The sequence below is a fragment of the Myodes glareolus genome, chromosome 6 (genome assembly GCF_982192425.1).
Source record: "Myodes glareolus chromosome 6, mMyoGla1.1, whole genome shotgun sequence".
Taxonomy (NCBI): domain Eukaryota; kingdom Metazoa; phylum Chordata; class Mammalia; order Rodentia; family Cricetidae; genus Myodes; species Myodes glareolus.
In genome coordinates this window covers 12,416,035-12,432,225 of record NC_142031.1, presented here as the reverse complement: position 1 = coordinate 12,432,225, position 16,191 = coordinate 12,416,035, and the positions used below count along the sequence as shown (strand labels likewise).

Genomic DNA, 16,191 nt, shown 5'->3' with positions numbered 1-16,191 from the left:
AATTCCTCACAGTTGGACCCAGCCATTTGGGTTTTAGTAAATTCCAGATGTGGGTCAAGTTGACAACCAAGAATAGCCATCACCTTACAACCCCCATAGTGACCTCATTTTCATCCTTGGAAGATCATACCCCACACTCAGTCACATTCTGAAGGGGGTGCGGAGTCGGGGAAGGGTCAGGGTTTCAACGTGCGACTCTTTGGGGACACACCCAAGCCTGCCATGGTTCTCAGGCTATTAGACTCAAGCGCATCCGTCAGCTCCACCCTGATCTTGGCTGAGGCTTTCAGGGCATCACCATCAGACACGCAGCTCAGAGTCTTGCCGGCTACTTCTCATGCCCCTCACACATTTTCAAGTCCCATCAGAAGCCGCCACGGGATAGCGACCAGTCCTTTGTGTCCAGCTCACTGTCCCCGGCGCAAGTTGGCGGAGTCCGGGGTTATTCTATGTTCGCTTCATCTCCAGTCTTTCCCATCCTATTTCTTGGCAAGTCTCTCCCCTGCATCCAACCGTCAGGGCTTCTTCCCTGTCCCACAGTCCTTCCCCAAGTGATCATACAGATGACCCCACTGCTCCTCCTTGGTGGTCCCTGGACCCATCACGCCAGGCTATCACTGTTCCCTAGAACCCACCCTCCACCACTCCTGTGTTTCTTAACTCTGGGCCTTCGCGCCACTGGGAATGCCACCCGCAAGGGAGCCCTCTTTATCTTGAAAGCTTATCTTCCACGATTCCATTCAAAGACCACAGAGCCCATTGACTCAGTATGTCCAGCTTTCTGGGTTGAAAGGGAGTGCTCACCTTGGTATTCCCTGTGTTCCCTCAATACGCAGCAAATCCACTCAGCCAGCCGAAAGCCCAGCACTGCGCTTGCATCTTCAAGAACAAACCCAGCTGTGGTGCTAACGGGAACCCATGGAAGTCATTCCATTTGCCATGCTGCTTCCAGGCTGGCAGATGGATGTGGGCTCCAGTGACAGCCAGGTGATGTGGCAATTGGTGTTGGCAGATGGCTCTGGGAGCAGAGGCAATGACTTAGCTAAGCAACCTCCGAATTCCCAAAAGCCATTGAGGGGAAACAGGCAGGTGTGGAAGGCAGAACGGATGATCCGGTACCATTCCATGTGGTTGCTGGGCCAGCTGCAGCAGCATCCTGTGTGTGCTGGGTGGAGCACACAGGCAAGAGCCTCGGGACCCTGCTGAGTCTGGATCTCTCAGAGGTGGCAAGCAAGCTGCCTGCATGATCCAGGGGATCCCCAGTGGTAGATTAGAATGACGAGAGATGGGGAGAAGGGGGGATGGGAGGATAGAGAGACATAGAGATGGTGGCTGGGTAGGATAAGTGGATAGATGGATAGAAGAAAGGATAGACGGATGGGCAGATGGATAGATGAGAAAATGGCTAGATAGGGGAGTGGCTAGATGGATGATGGATGAATGAATGAATGAATGGATGGGAAGATGGGAGAATAGCTGGTCTGCCCGGCTGAACGATGGATGCACAAGTGAATGGGAAGCAGAAGCATGTATCATGGATGTATATGAGAGGGTGAGCGTATGGAAGAGTGGGCTGGATGGATAGGTGGGTAGGAGAGTCGATAGAGAGATGTGTGAGTGTACGTACACACGGGAAGAAGACTGGGTGAATGAATGAGAGAACAGATATATGGATAGCAGATAAAATGGGAGGGTAAGTGGATGGACGGATGGATGGATGCTGGATGAGTAGACAGATAATACAGATCGACCTATTTATTTCTAAAGCACAGGCTTCATGACTGTGGACTGGTTGATCTGAAACTGCAGGGAAGGCTGGCAGGCTGGGAACTCAGGCAGGATTTTTACGTAATAGCCTTGAGGCACAATTATTTCCCTTTTCAAGAAAATAGTTTTTTAATATCAATGCTTTCCAATTGATTGGACGACACACACACACACACACACACACACACACACACACACACACTTCAAGATTGATCTTCAAGACTTGAAGTCTGCATTGTAGATTAAGTCACCCGCTAAACACCTGCAATGCCACAGCTAGCCTAGCGTTCGGTGGGAGGTCAGTGCTACAGCCCAGCTGAACAGACACGCACAGTTAATGACTCAGGGTTCTCCACTGACTCCAGAGGTAGAAAACTTGGCTTTTTCTGGGTTCCCAGTGGGCTCCCAATCAATGACCTTTTGATAATTTGGGGTAGATTAAATGAGCCCTTGCATATTGTCATCAAATTAGCCCACCCCTGGCAGCTTGCAAGGCTTTTGGTTTCCGCTAGAGGGGCAGTTAGGAGCCTAAATCTGCTTTCCCAGACTCCCTTGGCGCTGAATACTATAGCTTCAGTTTGACCTTGTTATGATTCCTCTGCCCTTCTCAGAGTCTCAGGAGGCTCACCTCCAAGGATGCATTAGTGGTCCCTCCTCTCACTGACCTTTCACCTCTAGTTGTATTGGGCATCACTGGGGAAGACAGGGTGTCCTTGTAGCTGCCAAACGCCTTAAACCTGAAGCTGCAGCTCTCTATGGTTGCCCCACTCCCCCGGCAGCACTGTTGCATTTTCCTGGGGACTCTGGTAGGAGGCAAAAGTAGCTCCCAGCCCCCGTGAGGTCCAAACTATCCCTCTGCATCTCTCATAACCCAAGCCAAGGTCAACTCTCCTATTGGATTCTTCTGAACTCATCCAGTGCGTCAAGCCAGTTCTTGGTCAGGACCCTGAATACACTATCCTGTATCACATCGTAAAACTTGCCGCAGAGCTTGGATGCTTCCCACTGATTGAACTAACAGATAAAAATGAAACCCTATCACGTGCCACAGCACGGACGGTCCTGCAGATCATTACGTTACGTGAAAGAAGCCAGGCATAGAAGGACAAGGGTCACAAGGCTTCATGTGTGCAATATTAAAGATGAGGCTATTGAGACATAGAGCAGAATGGTGGTTACTAGAGGCTGGGGAGAGTCCGGGGGAGGGAGGAACAGGGAAAAAATGACTGATGGGCACCAAGTCACTGGTATGCTTCCATATGCCGTGTACAAGACAGCAGTAGAGGGTGACGGGGTTTAACTCCGCAAGCTAGGGGAAAGGATCTACAGTGTTCTCACGATAAAAAATAACACACATGTGAGTCTCTGCATGTGTTTAACTCAAATATATATATATATATATATGTATGTATATACACATACAGTTATGCATGCATGCAGGCAGCAGGCATCATGTGGTATGCCATTATGCCATTAACACGTACAACTTTTCTTCACGTATATATGTAGTGTGTGTGCGCGCGTGTGTGTACACGTGTGTGCATGCCCATGCCCATGAAAGCCCGAGGTTGCCAATGAATGTTTTCATTGATCACTCTGCATCTTATATTGTCAAGGCAGGGTCCTTGCTGAACCCAGAGTTCACTACTTGGACTTGTTCCAGGGATGCCCTGACTCCACCTCCCTTGCCGGGATGACATGGGTTCTGGAGACCTGAACTGTGGTCTTCATGCTTGGGGGACAAACAGGAGGCCATCTTCCCAGCTTCATGTACAATTTGTCAAAGTCTCAGTAAAGAAGTAAATTCAAGATAAGGAGGGAGACGGGGGAGAGAGAGAGAGAGAGAGAGAGAGAGAGAGAGAGAGAGAGAGAGATTATCAGTCACAGGGCTGAGTTTGAACACCCAAACACAATGCTCAAAGGCAGTGAAGGCAGGAGGACAGAGGGGCAGGAAGAGAAGGTGGCGCTCCGCATGGAAGGAGTTAAGCTCCCGCGGCCAGGCTGGCCCCCACAGCCTCTTCAGCAGCTTCCTGCCAAGGCATTTAAAATGAAACAGCTGTGCATGAGCAGCATGGCGCGCCGTTCCAGCTTGGAGCACGGACGGGATCATTCATGCCCGAGATTTGACGGGCGGCGTAATTGCTCTAAGCCCCTATTATCTTCCCGAGCAGTTGTTGAAGGGTCATCAGGACACCTTCAATGAAAGGCTAAATTCTTCTATATACACAATTTTAATAATTACAGCCTTCCTTTCCTCCGATTTAGAAATGCAAAGTTCTGTTCTAAGGAGAGGCGCCAGGCCTTCAGGCCCATGTCTGGGGCCTCTGCAGTCAGGCGTGGAGGCCACGATGTTTCTCCAATTTCCTTGGGAACTTTCTGACCAATTACTGTTTGCTGTGTGTGTGTGTGTGTGTGTGTGTGTGTGTGTGTGTGTGTATGTGTTCTGTGTACTCATGTCTACATGCATGTGTATGGAGAAATTGACATCAAATATTTTGTTGGATGGCTTGTCACCTATGTTTTGAGACAGGGTCTCTTACTGAACCTGGAACTCACAGAAAATAGCTTGGCTGCCCAACCGGGCCTAGGGATCTGCCTGTCTCTGGGATAAAAGGAGCATGTGTCACTATGCCCAGCTTTTCACGTGGGTGCTGGTGATCTGAACTCAGGTCCTCATGCATGTTATTGACTGAGCCCTCTCCCCAACCTTGCTTGCTATGATAATTCCTTTTATATGCAGAGAGGAGAGAGAAAGGCCTGGCAGCTGACATGACCAGCCTCTGCAGTTATTACTAGACAACTACCATGCTTGAGGTGGCCAATGTTTTAGAACCTGGGGCCAATAGAAAGAGTAGGCCTGCGAAGGTGGCTGCCGACACATTGTGTCATAACATGCTGTCTCGTGTCTGTGTTGTGTTGGACGAGAAGAGAACCATCTAGGTCAGCCCTGCCTCTGTGGTGTGCAGCCCAGACTGAGGAACTTGTTACCAGTTTTATTTCTGAAGCCATGTTCTGTAGATTTGACAGGCCTCAAACTCAGGATTCTCTTTCCTTAACCTCCAGAGGACTGGGTGACAGACATGTCTCACCATGCTCAGCAGAATGGCTGTTTTATAGAGTAATCACTATGGGTGCCCCAAACCTGTCTGAATGCTGGGCTGTGGCTGTGAGGGAAAACACAGGAGCCTGACAGTACCCTGACACATAGGGAGGGAGGCCATACATACAAGGTGGCGTACTTCCATCCACCTCTCCCTACAGGCACATGGCTATGCAGGATTCTTTATTCTCTCCATGGGCTCCCTCAGCTGACCGGCCTGGACAGGTTCTGGACACAGGCTGTAAGTCAATCAGGACACTTTGCTTCATCTAACTGGCCAATCTGAAATGAACAGAGAAGACCCATCCCAGGCTAGATATACTTCAGCCTCCCAGCCATCCAGAGAGAAACATTTTGTTTTCTGAATCCCCTCTGTACTCTGTGGGGAGTTTTTCTCTCAGTGTGCCTTGGCCTGCTCTCTCTCTCTCTCTCTCTCTCTCTCTGCATGTGCATGCATACATGTCTTCTTTATTTTAATATATTTGTTCCCTATATTTATGCTATGTCTGAGGTTTTCCCTGCCTTTTAATTCTTTTCTTGGCAGGAAAACAAACTTGATCAAGGCCCATGATGGTAATCCCCATACCTTAACTGAGCCTGTCCTTGTCTTCTTGAAGCTTGTCACAGTGATGTTGAAGGTGAGATGCACCTTAAGCAAGCCTGTTATGTGTGTGTAAAGCATGTCATCACAAAGGAGACCCTGGGGCTTCTGGATCAACAGCCAGCATTAGCAAGTGGGTGTTTAGACAGCTCAATCAGGGCTTGAGGACTCATCGCCCCAATGGGACAGTAGCAGCACCCAATCAGAGTCAGGAAGGTGCCTGTTAAAACTCCAACTTGGCCACTGGTCAGTCACTGTCGCTTGGGCAAGTTGCCTCTCCAGAGCTCAATCTTGCTTCTAGAAAGTGGGAATGATGCTACTCAGCTCTCAGGGTACTGGGGATGGATGGAATCCAACAGCCTCCATGTGCTGCTACTCCTGGGGTGGCATATCCTGTGCTGTAGTTTCTCCACAAGGGTGAGGAGGACAGATACACGTGGTTGAATCTGTAACCTGCTTGCCTCCATTCATGTACACCGATGCATGTATCTGAGCATAGCTCCATCATCTCTATCATCATGGGATATTCCTAACACTCTGTATCTCTTTGTACCATCTGTAGTCTATGTATGCACTTAGGTGTTTATGCATGCTGCCCGTCTCATCATCCACCCCCTGCTGACCTTTGCACCCATGTCCTGTCTGGTATCTGCACCTGAAGGCATCCTCTTTGCTGGCTCCTCGAAGACAGCAGGGTGCAGGAAATTCACAAGATGTCCTTGGGGGAAGCTTCTAGACCTTGAGTGTGGTCTTCAGATGACAATCAGCACAGGGCAGGGTGCCCGTTCAGAGAACTCTAGTAATAACTTGAAGGAATACTGAGGGAACTCTTCTCCAGATGAGAATGCACTGCCTAACACCAGGGCCACAGTTGGATACCAAGCTTGAGCAGGGCCAATGGCGGCCGGAGGACTCCTGCATACAGACCCTGGGTCTCAAGATGCGTGTGATGCTTTAGGTCAGGCACCGGCGGTGATTTGGCAGTGGCGTTTGCTGTGTGGAAGCATTTCTCCTGGAGGGAGATTGGCTGAGACTCAAGACAGCAAAGGAAGCACATGAGACTTAGGGAGTAAACAAAACTCACACGGTTCGGGAAGCTCATGAAACTTACAGGACTTACTGGGCCCCTCTCTAAGGTTGTATCAGCAGCACCATTTTGGATGGAGAGTGGCTACTAATCAGCCAGGTTGGGCTGCCTGTGAGTCTTGCAGGGAGCTGCTTTCATGAACCCTCCACCTCTCATACTGGGGTGGACTTGATGGTGACAGCGCTGGCTTTGAGTCACCTATGCTCCTGTATGTAACCCCCACAAGCCCACTGGTTTGCTTAGGTGAAGCTAGCGTTGGTTGTAAGCACTTCTTTGGCTTGTTGTCGATACCTTATTAAGTGTCCCCAAGAAATGTCCTTCAACAGTTGTAGAGGATGGCAGATCCCTGGTGGGAGGTCATGGCATGGAACATGGAAGAAGGCAGGCAGGCTAAGCCACCCTGGCCTCTGGCTGCCCTCCTCAGACCCATAGAAGCAAGGGTTCCGAGAGGCTCTGGCTTTCGACAATGTCGGTCTTGCTACAGTGCCTGGCCTTGGAATGAGAACTATCACTTAGAGCCCCTCCAGAAGGGCAGACACCCCAAGCTCTAGGCTCTGGGCTCACAGGCTCCAAGGCTGGCAGCTTCTAGACAGCACTGTCAGGACTGGGGACAGCAGCGCCAACAACTGAAGCTGTCTGCTCTCCCGTTCCTGCCTGATGCTGAGCTGAGTCGGGCCCTGCAAGGCACTGAAGCAAAGTACAGGCTTTACTGTCTGCCCTGAGTGACACATGTCACTGCCAGGTTCTACCAGCCCCTCCTGGGCCTGGGAAGGGGACTCATATATGTTCAGACTGCAGTCTTTCAGTAACATGGTTGATGTGGTTTTCGTTTCCTCAAGAGTCAGGAAGTGACTCCTTTTCTTGTTTCCCGCACGCATTCACACCCCACCAAAGCCCTTACATTAACCTACACCCCCCTGTAGGACAGTTTTGTCCTCATGGAACCTCAGATCAGTTCCAGAGAGTCACTGGAAGACTGGCATTCCTAATACTGTCAAGAATATTGCAAACAGGGGACTTAGAGCTGGCTCTGGTGGTACAGGGTGTGACTCTACATGAGGTACTGATGCTGACCCCTAGAACTCATGGAAAAAGCTGGGCTTGGTGGCACACGCTTGCAATCCCAGTACTGGGGAGGTGGAGATGGGAGGATCGCTGAGATTCATTGGCCAGCCAGCCTAGTCTCCTTGGTGAGCCCTGGCCTAGCGAGAGGCCCTGTCTCAATAGACAACATGGGCAGTTTCTGAGGAACCACACACACCTGAGGCTGACCTCTGGACCACATTGTCAACGTCTGTCTCACAGGCTGATGTGTGGCACAGGCAGCTGGTGGTCCAAGGCTCACTGCTGGGTATGAAGAACTACCGAGATACCTACCCTACAGTGACTTTAGAAGGAGCAGGTGCCAGGAGCCTAGGGGTCCAGGGCCACTGACATTGGGATCAACTCTCTCTGCCTCCAATCAGACCATGACGGTCCACTTATCAGCAACTTCTCTTCCTGGACAGAAAGGCTAACCTCCTGTGGTCTGAAGACCTGGTAGAGGCTGGAAGTGGGGAACAGGGAAGACATGGCCATGGACAGGATTGTCACATTTGCTCTCTTAACACCACAGAGTACGGTCGCCTCAGCTCCTGAGGGAGGAAGGGCCTTGGTGAAGCATACTTCTAGGGGCTGGCAATGCAACTTACACAATACACACAGCAGGATGGGGCCTAATCACCTCTGAGCCCTATGACCTCTGTGCCCTATGACCTCTGAACCCTGTGACCTCTGAACTCTGTGACCTCTGAGCCCTGTGACTTCTGAACCCTGCAATCTCTGAGCCCTGTGATCTCTGAACTCTGTGATCTCTGAACCCTGTAACCTCTGAGCCTCATGACTTCTGAACTCTATGACCTCTGAATCCTGTGATCTCTGAACCCTGTGACCTCTGATCCCCATGATTTCTGAACCCTGTGACCTCTGAACCCTGTGACCTCTGAACCCTGTGACCTCTATACCCTATGACCTCTGAACCTTGTGACTCCTGAACCTGTGACCTCTGAACCCTGTGACCTCTGAGCCCTGTGACTTCTGAACCATGTGAGTGCTGAACCCTGTGACCTCTGAGCCTTGTGACCTCTATACCCTATGACCTCTGAACCTTGTGACTCCTGAACCTGTGACTTCTGAGTCCTGGGACCTCTGAGCCCCGTGGCCTGAGTTCCGTGGCCTCTGAGTTCCGTGGTCTCTGAGCCAATTGATGTAGAGTCTACCACCCCAGAGCTCTCTAAAAAAACAACTGCTGATTGGTTTTGCTCTCCAGCCTGCTGAGTTGGATGGGTGGGTGGGAATGGACTGTCGTAGCTCCACACGGTGGCTGGAAGGCACACTTGCCAGACAGCTCAGTCACCTGGGTGTCAGTTGAGATGCTTTCCCTGTGGTCCTCTCTAGGCTGGGATTTCCTTCCAACCTGGTGCCTGAGTTCCAGTGTGGGAACCCAGAGTCTGAGGCCCCAGAATGTATTTCTGCCCCATTCAGTGTCTATCCTCGGCGAGGCTAGGCCAGCTTCAAGTGGAGGTAATGGTCCAGCTCTCCACGGGAACAAGGACAGAATGTGGGGCCTTCTTTAGTCATCTACATCCGTTTTACAGATGAGGGATCTGAGGTCTCAGGGGCCTCCAGGACTTTCTCAGGCTGAGCAGCAGAAATCCAAACCAGAACTCAGATCTGAGTCAGCTCCAAGGAACAACCCTTCCGACTCAGCAAGCTAATGTAGACGGTTGGTTGGCTTTGCTAACAGGGCGTACCTTCAGAAATAGGCCCAGAAAGGCCATTAAAAATAAGGCAGTGTTTGAGTTTTCTAAGATGGTTTGAATTTCCCAAAGCATTCCATTTCTTTCTGAGAGCCCAACTTGGGCTGTCTGCACAGGCAGCTAAGACTTCATCGAAGCAAAACCCAGACTTAGGCAAGGAATGTGAGGGGAAATAGCGAGATGGCCCATGAACTTGAGCCTTCCTTTCTTTAGTCAAGAATTTTTATGTTGCTGTACTGTCACCAAACACCAGCTGAAGACAGGGCTGGGCCCTGTGCATAAGGAAATAGGTGCAGGCCGGGCAGTGGTGGCGCACGCCTTTAATCCCAGCACTCGGGAGGCAGAGACAGGTGGATCTCTGTGAGTTAGAGGCCAGCCTGGTCTGCAGAGGGAGTTCTAGGACAGCCAGGACTACTTGTCTTGAGCACCCCACAAAAGAGGTGCAGTTACTAAGGAACTGTACAAGGAAATCATCTCAACGTCGAAGGGGATTGAGACCTCTCCTGGGTGCCTCTCTCCAAGACTGTGCCATCTGCAATATGAGTGCCAGTTGTGGATTTATACAAGGTGAGGCCTGCATGGCCCCAGGAGAGAAACACTTTCCAAGCAAAGGTTTCTGAATAGCCCAAGGAGAGGCTGAACATTTAAAGGGAAACACAGAGAGGAAGATTTCAGGCAACTTAGCATCTCTTCTAACTACGTATATATTGGGACAGGGTCTTGCACATCCCTGGCTGGCCTCTGCACACTAGATATGTGTACTTGGACCAGGGGAGGGCTTCGTCATTGCCTCACTCAAAGGAAGGTTTTGCTCCTCCCACGGGTCTGAGGCACTGGGGTCCTTGACACGCCTGGGCCCATGTCAAACACACTCACTTAGGACCTCATGAGCTCTTTACATGTTCACCCAATAGTGAGACCCTGACTCAAAACAACAGCACACAACACAACAGCAACAACCCCAAACCAACACTAGAAACAAAACATGTTTTCAACATGATGCCATTTTTAAAAAGATGTTGAAGATTTGATGGCGTCATGTGTAATGTGGCTGGGGGCACTGCTCGGCAGTAGAGAATGCTTGACATACGTAGGACCCTGGATTTCATCCTCAGCAGCAAGATAAATAAACAGGGAAAAAAAAAACCAGTGTGTAAATGAAAAGTGAGCTACAAAGCACTAAATATTAATCCTTATCAGCCAACTAAGCTTTGAAATCAAGTAATATAAAATACAAGTTCGCTATTGGGGCTTGCAGAAGCCATGACATTAGTCTCAGGTACCGCAAAGTGGTTGGTAAAGCTACGTTCCCAGGGTATGAGTCTGAATGGTTTTACTCCTACTCTGACATTCCCACCCTCCTGTGATTTATTTGTGTAGAATCATCTTGTGAGTTTTCCGGGGAATGAGAGTCAAGGCTTGATTTATAGAGAGGCTCAACACATTTGGAAACAATGAACTCTGTTGCGTAAACACAGAAGAGTCAGTCGGGACAGAAAGCTGAATTCCTGATTGCGGCCACTGCAGGCAGGGAAGGGAGATTGCCAGAATCTTGTTCAGTTCTAGAGTTTTCTTACAGTTGTGTAGAGAGCCAGGGCAGAGGAATTCTTGGGGGCTGTGGTTCCCGTAGCTGCTCTTAGGGAGGGAGAGATGGCTGTGAAGAGGCTGGAATTGTGGTTGCTTTCTGCAGAGAGGAAGGAAGAGTTTGGAGGCCACCAAAGAACAGCTGCTCCATAGTTTCACAGAGTGGAAAAGACAGAAAGTCCCTGGGGTCTTGGATGCCTTGGATTCTCAATGGGACAAGTCAGCCTGGATGCTCATGAGTGCCAGGACTTCCTGGCTGATTTGTACTGTCAGGTTCAGCTGTGGAGGCCAAATTCCTCCTGGGTCAGTTTTCCCCGGGTGATGGCTACACTGTAGCCCCAAGTTCTTTAAATCATCCTTGAATCCTGGGGGAGGGGCAGACCGAGGTTGTGTGTGGGTCCTCTCCTTCCACCTTGTTTGAGACAGAGGCTCTTGCTCACTGTTTTACATGCAAGGCCAGCTAGCCTGTGCGGTTCTAGGAATTCTGTGTCCACTTCCCATCATGCCACAGGAGATCTGGGATGGCAGATGGACATGAACATAGCCAGCTTTGCATGGGTTCTAGGGATCCAGCTTGGGACCAGGAAGACCTGAGGTGGATCCTGCCTCTCTCTTGGACTTTTCTGCACCCAAGTTTCCTTCTTTTTTCAGTGAAAGAGGTTGAGAAGAGGAACTACTCATCCGGGAAACTGGAGCAAAGAGGGCACCTGTTAAGTCACTTCTCTTGGGAACCCCTAAATGGGACATCTTTAGCAGGCTTGTCCAACTTGCTGTGCACAGGCCTCAGACATTGCAGGATAGTCATGACTATAACTCAACACATCTGCAGATGGTAACAACTTATTACAATGTCAAACGGCTGGACCACACTTGCATCGAATGCATTCATCCAGATCGCATAAGCTGAAGTCTTACTGTGCCCTGCACTGTTCAGGGGCCAGGGACACTACCAGGAGGAAGGCAGGTCTGCTCTTGACTTACAAGTCAGGACTAAGCACAGGTAATAATAAACTAACAGATCATGCAAGAAAGTCAGGGGTGAGGAGGATCATGAAGGAAAAGCCAAAGGCCTTAGTGGGGAAGGCACTTGCCTTGTAAGCAGGAGGACCTGAGTTTGAATCCCCAGGACCCCAGAATGCAAAGCTTGGTATGGCCAGGCACATCTGTAGTCCCAGATCTTATGTGGCATTATGAGAGGTGGAGACAAACTCCCCGGAATCTCACGGGCTAGCTAGCCTGGCATATAAAGTAACAAACAGAGCCCTTGTCTCAAATAAGGTGGAAGGAGAGGGCCGACACACAAGAATGTCCTTCGACCCCCACATGCATACATGTGTCACCTCCCCTCACAGGCTGACAGGAGAAGATGAAGATAATTAAGCAAGATACAGAAGGAGAGAGATGCAGGTGGGTGAGGGGTGCTACCTCAGGAGAGGTGGCCAAGGAAGGAGGTTACACTCTCCTCTACGGTCCCTTGGTCCCTGTGCCCATGTTTCTCCAGACCAAAGGTTCCCACATGGTGGTGATTGTTTTGCTCAGGGGATAATAATGACTATCTAGAGATGTTATTTCTAGGAGAAATAGATGACTCCTAGCATACAGTAGGAGGGGCCGAGGATGACCCCACTCCCAATGCCAACAGTGCTGAGGCTGCAAAATACCGAGTTTACTGCCAGACCGCAGGCTGGAGTCAGTTCTGAGCCCAGGCTCTTCCTCTGTCTTTCAGCAGGGAGGAATTTATGGTGGGACCTTAAGGGGATTATGCAATCCTGTGGAGAGACGAAGAACCAGGCTCTCAGGATGACTCTAAAGCCACAGCCCTGGAGCAGGCCACCAAAGTGACGCTGCCTCTTTCAACCCCCTCCTGCTGCTTTTGGTGTACCCATCATCTGTTTGCCGGTGGGTATGGGAACCGGAACAGTAAGCCCTTTGGTAGTTTCTAGAACCACACTCTAGCCCCACAATGCTACTCAAGTAAGAACAGAAGAACTGATTGGCTTACGAACACATCAGTCAGCAGAAGTTGTACCGTTCCAGTCTCATAAGAATGCATCTGTTTACTATGACCTGAGTCACAGGAAAGCCTGTAGCTGTAAGGGACTCCACGCCCAACCTCCAGATTTTGACATCTGCAAGGCAGGCAGGCATGAGAGTGAGCGGCCTGCAGGATGGTGGTAAATAAATATTACTGCTCTGTCGGTCACTTCCCTTCTTACTGTGAGAAAATGCAGGACAAACGCAGCTTAAAGAAGGAAGGGCTTGCTTTGGGCTCACAGTTTGAGGGTGCAGATCACCATGTCGGGGAACGCACGGCAGCAGGTCTATGAGGCAGCTGGCCATAGTGCATCTGGAGTTTTGAAACTGAGAAAAATGGAAGCTTGTGCTCAGTCCTTGGTCCCCTTTTTATTCAGCACAGGATCCCAGACCATGGGAACAGTGCTGCCACCTACAGGTGAAGCAACTCCTCCACGGTGTCCTCTGACATCCCCACAAAGTACCCCGGCACATGCCCATCTATTTAACCCCCTCATATACCCAAAACAGAGTTAATTTTTTTTTAAAAAAAATACTGTTTAAAATGTATAATTCACTAATTTTTTTTAGCACCATTCACTAAGATGGACATGTACAAATATTACCACTAACTATGCCTAGTTCAGTTTTAATTTTGAGACAGGGTATCACGTAGCCCAGGCTAGCCTCAAACTTGCTATTTACCTCAGGCTGGCCTTGATCTTTTTATCTTCCTGTCACTACCTCGATAGGTCTGGGATTATAGGCATATGTGATGCTGGAGGCTTTATGCATGCTTGCAAACACTTGACCAACCAGGCCACATCCCAAGTCTGATCAGAACATTTTAATCACTACTCTCCCCACAAAGCAGCAAGTACCCACTAATCACTCCCCTTTCCTCTTTCCCAGGCCCCAGAAACCTACTTTTTCTCTCTAGGCACTGACTGTATATGGAATCACACAACCTGTGGTTTGTGACTGGTTTTCCCACAGTGTTTCGAGTTCATCCCATGAGGTAGCATGGGTTAGCCTTTTATCCGTCCTTATGGGAGAACAATGCTCCATTGACTGAAATACTGTTTCGTGCAAGCATTCGACCACTGATGAGCATCTGAGTTGCTAGCACCTCTGGCCCCTTGAACATTCACGGCCAAGTTTGTGTAGACTGGGGCTTCCACACTCACAGATCCACACACAGTAGCAGGATGGTGGGGAGTCTGTGGTCCTTGGTTTTGTGATCCTAAAGCTGGGAGGTCTGTCACACAAGGGCTGGTATCGGGATCCTTATGGGTTGAGATTCTGGGCCTCCTTAGTCTCCACTGTCTCTCATGAAGTGTGATTTGAACTTTCATTCTAGACACAATCAGCTCTAATCCTGGGAGGGCTTTTCTATACCGAGCTTTAGTTCCTATGCCCATCATCAATAAGCCGACACTGACTTTTCACTTCTTAGAATTTTGATATAGTCTCTGGGGCTTCTACCAGCTAATCCTTTATTATTATTATTATTATTATTACATCAAGATGGGGAAACAAATTCTGTTTGGACCCTCCAAGGCTTCCTACAAAATACTGAGTAAAATTGAAGCTAAACTGCACATTCAAAAAGTTACAATTGGGGCTGGAAAGATGGCTTGGCAATTAGGAGCAACGGTTGCTGTCTTTATTAGGGTTTTTATTGCTGCGAAGAGATACCAAGACCATAGCAACTCTTACAAAAAAAACCCCGTTTAAGTGAGGGGGCTTACTTACAGTTTCAGAGGTTCAGTCCCTTATCATGATGGGGAGCATGGTGGCATGTGGGCAGATATTATGCTGGAGTTGCCTAGATCCTGCAGGCAACAGGAAGTCAACTGAGACACTTGGTGGTATCCTGAGCACAGGAAACCTCAAAGTCTGCCCCCACAGTAACACATTTCCTCTAACAGGCCACAGTCACTCCAACAAAGTCACATTTCCTAATAATGCCACTCCCTATGAGATTGGGGGGGGCAGGCCAATCACATTCAAATTACCACAGTTGCTTTTTCAAAGAAGCCAGGTTCTGTTCCCAGCACCCACATAGAGGCATACAACCATCTGTATCTGCTTCCAGAGAACTGACGCCCTCTTCTGGTTTCCTTGGGTACTGCACCCATATGATGCACATGCAGGCAAAACATCCATTTACACAGAAAATAGATAAATCTTAGAAAAAGTTAAAATTATGTACAAGGATACTGTCAAAAAATGCTTCTTCGGGGGTTTCTGTATAAAAGTCAAGCCATTTGTTCATTATTATCTGAACTCCATCATTAGTGAGTGTGGTTTCTTTATGAACACCAAGTCTCTCTGCTTAAGCTAACAGTGTAGAAGGTAGTAAGACCCCATCATTGCAGAGTTAGCCCTGAAGAGGCCATTTCTGACCATTTTTACAACCAAACTGGGCTCTCTAAACATTGACTGGAAGTTACCCTCAAGCCCGGGAGCACATTTCCAATCACTTACTGTGGACTGTGTCAATATCCTAAGGAGGTCTGGGGTTTAATCCTCTACGAGCAGTGCAGTCAGCTGACAAGGGTTCACACACTGGCTAACACGAACAGCAAGTGCACAGCATCCAAGGGGCAGGCTAGGCAGACAGAGGGATGACAATAACATTCCAGCCATCCCCGTCCTCAAGTGAGTCAGCAGGTGGAAGCTGCCTGGACTCAACAAACACCTGTTGTGCATTTTGTTCAAATACATGGTGCAATCTCAGACAGAACTCAGTGTTAAGAGAGTGTATTGGTCAGGATAGGCTATGTTATGTTGCAGTAACAAACAGCCCCGTCAAGTGCCAGAGGTTTTCAATAACGGCTCCTTACTCTTAATGGGGCTCTATTCAACACATGACCTCACAAAGGATGTTAAGTTTTCCTCTGAGGACTGTTGACTGGGGAGAAGAGGGTATTTCCTGGCTGGCTTTGTTGTTGGGTTGCCATTCCACCTAATTAATTTCTACTCAACAATCAGAGAGTTCCACACAACAGCGAGCTCCCCACTAAGAAAGCCAAGCTGTGTAAAGGGAGGACCACAATTTCTCCTACCTTCCCAGGATGCTCTGTTGTCTGAGAGCCAGGCATAGAGCAGGCAACCTAAATCTACAAGGATAGAGGACAGCACAGACAGATCTACACACGGGGGTTTGAATCCTGTGTCTGCCACTCTTAAGCTGTGAGGCGGGGACAGTTTTCTCACCTGTAGAGTGGAAAATATC

General features: G+C 49.3%; 1 protein-coding gene across 1 annotated transcript in view; it reads right to left on the bottom strand.

Annotated features, from left to right (window-relative positions):
- Window positions 1-16,191, bottom strand: part of Kazn (kazrin, periplakin interacting protein) — a 986,632-nt gene that overhangs the window by 213,108 nt on the left and 757,333 nt on the right. The gene's annotated exons all lie outside the window — the stretch shown is intronic.